Source organism: Gossypium hirsutum, chromosome A09 (genome assembly GCF_007990345.1).
Source record: "Gossypium hirsutum isolate 1008001.06 chromosome A09, Gossypium_hirsutum_v2.1, whole genome shotgun sequence".
NCBI classification, from domain to species: Eukaryota; Viridiplantae; Streptophyta; class Magnoliopsida; order Malvales; family Malvaceae; genus Gossypium; species Gossypium hirsutum.
In genome coordinates, this window is record NC_053432.1 from 58,144,876 (window position 1) to 58,148,870 (window position 3,995).

A 3,995-nucleotide genomic window follows, 5' to 3' on the forward strand; every position below is an offset into this window, starting at 1 on the left:
TTTTACCCAACTAACCTCATAATTATGCCGAATACATCTAATTTGATTACAAGGCTAAATAAATGCAGATACGAAAAAATCACATACTTATGTTCCTTCACACTTCAACCCATATACTTATATGCTCATAGTCAATCTTAACTTAATTTCAATGTATATACGGTGCATACCTGATCATCTTAGGGTTGTAAGCCCATCAATAGAAATTATTACGACAAGATCGCACATTTCCAACCCAATTACCTTCGGGATTTAGCCTGGATGTAACAACGAGCACAAATGCCTTCGGGACTTAACCCGGAAATAGCAACCAGCACGAATGCCTTCGGGACTTAACCCAGAAATAACAACCAGCACGAATGCCTTCGGGACTTAACCCGGATAAAATCCTCAATTGTCATGCACAAAATATATTTATATTATAAATCATTAACAATTCATTTACATTATTAGATCACAAACACAACATGATTATCCATCATTCCATTTTCGGCTCAACAGCTCATACAAATAACACGATTCTGTTTCTCTACTCTACATGATTTTCTATAACCATTCGACTACAAGCCGATGCACTACCCATTTATTTCAATATGTAAATCAAGAGAAACCATCGGGTCACAATTTATTTATTGTGCTATATATATAAATATATAACATTGTTTAATCAAATCATAAGCTAACTTCCATTACTCAAAGACTTACCTCGGATTTAATTGAACAACTGCGGATAGGCTACTCGATTGCTTTCTCTTTTCCCTTATTCGAAATTGCACCTTATGCTCTTGAGCTTTAATTCAACAAATTTTAAACTAATCATTAATCGACTATTCAAATATTATTTTTAGAATATAATACATATATATTCAACTTTCACACATACAGATTATAGTAAGCTTATAAGAAAACATTAAGCAACTCCTTAACAAATTTTTATCAATGATTACCTCATATTCACAAATTCACAATAAGCTGTCTTCCTGAGCAATAGTCACTAAATTATTTATAACTGGAGCTACGAAACTCAAAATCAATTGTTGTAAATTTCCCTGAAAATAGACTCATATATCTTTTATCCATAAAATTTTTAGAATTTTTAGTTTGGCCAATCAATACCAGATTTTTCTTAAAGTTTCCCTTGTTTTACTGTTTGACTAATCTGACCACTCTTCACTACGAAATAAATTTCTCATTGTACAGAATTCAAAACATGTCCTTGTTTATTTCATTTGAAACTATACTCATTAAGGAGTCTAAGCATATAAATTTCATCATTTGAATATTTTTATACGTTTTATAGTGATTTTATAAAAACAGAACAGGGGATCTAGAAGTCATTTTGACTATGTCCCACATTACTTCAATTATCTCATTATCGGCAATTCTTTTGCTTTTATAGTTTCTTTTATAAGAAACTAGACTCATCAAGCTTTAATTACATAATTTATTTAGCTTCGAACTCAACTCCCACAATTTATAGTGATTTTTCCAAAATCACTTTACTGCTGCTATCCTAAAGAGATTATTGCCAATTCACTCTTTCACACATTCTTTGTATACATATTATTTAATTATTTATCACCCTAGATATTATTAGCTAAATAGATAAATTGTACATATATACCACCAAGACCGTACCTAATAATTTTACTTATACATAACATTACTCAAATTCTTCGAAATCATACTAACAAAATATCATGTACTATGCCGAACCTTTAGGAAATCAAGCACCTAATTTATCCATTTCAAAACACCTAATCGGCATTTGTTCAAGACATTAAGCAAAGTCTATGTTCAGCTATTACACCTATGAGTATTATAAATTATAGTTTTTAATAAGATCAACTTCTTTCATCAACAATTTCTTCATCAAAACTTAAAGATAAAAATCAAATTCCTTCCTTATCTACCATAACCGAATGTTCAATTCAACCATCCAAATTCAAAGTTTTGGCATGGGCTAAGTAAGTAGCATGATGAGTAACCTAAAACAAACTAGAATTTCAAAAATCTAACTTGATTTACTAACCTTCCTTAGGTTTCAAATGGCCGAATGTTTGCTCCCCTTTTTCTCCCTTTTGGTTCGGCTAAGAAGAACAAAGTTAAGACTTTGTTTTCTTCACCATTCTTTCTATTATTATTTTCATTTTATTCATCTATACTATAAAATATAAAGCCATTAACTAATAATTAATACATATTTTTATATATCACTTCATCATGGCCGGCCACTACTTGTCAAAAATGGATATTTGACATGCAAACCCATCCTTTTTCTAACATGCATTATTACACCACTTTGAGATTAACCTATCATCTTTCACATTTATTTCACATGAGTCCTATTTAATCTATTTCACATACAAATGATAAAATTAAAACATGAAACTTTCACACGTGCATGTACACATACAGTAAGCATAGATTATAACGGTTAATTATTTTTATGACTCGATTTTGTGGTCCCGAAACACTTTCCGACTAGGGCCAAATTGGGGCTGTCACACGTTCTCCATGTTGTGGCCATAAGGTTGGTATTCCGAATGGATTGTTCCACCTCCACTTGCTTTGCACTGCATCACTAGGTGAACCTGTGAAGAACTAAGAAAACCATCAATTTTCTTATTCAAGAGTTCTACTTGATTAGAGAGCATGGAAACCGAATCGACATTATAAACACTAGCTATTTTCGTTGGCTTTGTCCTCATGACCTGCCACTGATAGTTATTCAGTGACATTTCCTCTATGAACTCATAAGCATCTTCAGGTGTTTTATTATTAATGGTTTCGCCAGCAGGTGCGTCAACCATTTGTCGAGTCGAAGGATTTAAGCCGTTATGGAATGTTTGAACCTGAAGCTAAAGCGATAACCCATGGTGGGGGCACCTTCTCAAAAGGTCTTTGTATCTCTCCCATGCATCGTAGAGTGTTTCTAAATCCATCTGCACAAAAGAAGAGATATCATTACGTAATTTAACCGTTTTAGCCGGCAGAAAATATTTTAGTAAAAATTTTTCAGTCATTTGTTCCCAAGTAGTAATTGACCCTCGTGGTAACGAGTTCAACCACTGTTTAGCCTTGTTCCTTAATGAAAAGGGGAATAACCGAAGACGTATGGCATCATCAGAAATGTCATTGATTTTAAATGTATCGCATAGTTCCAAAAAGTTTGCTAAGTGAGCGTTGGGATTTTCATCCTACAAACCATCAAACTGAGCAAACTGTTGTATCACTTGAATTGTGTTAGGTTTCAGTTCAAAAGTATTTGCAGCTACAGCAGGTCTAACTATACTCAATTCAGTTCCTGTTAAAGAAGGTTTAGCATAATCATACATAATGCGTGGAGCAGGATTTTGATTGGCCGCAATTGTAGGAGGTAGCTGATTGCCTTGGTTTTCAGCCATCTCTTCGGTTGGGGGTTGAGAATCGTCCTTTTGCTCGTTCTCTGTGTATCTTAAGTTTCACCTTATTTCTCTTTGGTTTCTGCGAACCGTGCGATCGATTTCTTCGTCAAAAAGTAGTGGCCCTGACGGGTTTCTTCTAGTCATAAACTATAAAAACCTGCCAAGAAAAGGAAAAAGTAAATTAATAAGTAATAATAATAATTAAATTAAATTAAATTGCAAGAAAATTAAATGGCTAAAGTAATAAAAATTGAGCGTTCCTAATATCTTAGTTCCCCGGCAACGGTGCCAAAAACTTGATTGCGTTATTTCGTGATAGGTTTTAAATATTTATAATTAATCGTTCTTGAAACTAACTATTATCGCGATGTAGGCAAGTGTACCTATCGAACAGTAGTATAGTTTTAGCAAGACCGGATTGTCGAACCCCAAGGAACTAAAAGTACTAGTAATGACTATCTTTTTATTATCTATCCTAAAAATTATGGGGTTTTGTTTTAACTAACTAATTATCTAAACTAAGAACTCACAGAGAATAGAATTGGGGAATTGCTTTTGGGAAAATCTATTGAATTAAGACAATACCTA

At 33.1% G+C, this 3,995-nt stretch overlaps 1 non-coding gene across 1 annotated transcript; it reads left to right on the plus strand.

Annotated features, from left to right (window-relative positions):
* The first annotated feature begins 2,871 nt into the window (after positions 1-2,871).
* Positions 2,872-2,978, plus strand: LOC121206798 (small nucleolar RNA R71). The gene has a single exon (XR_005901971.1). It is a non-coding gene; the product is annotated as a small nucleolar RNA R71 (small nucleolar RNA).
* Positions 2,979-3,995: the final 1,017 nt, after the last annotated feature.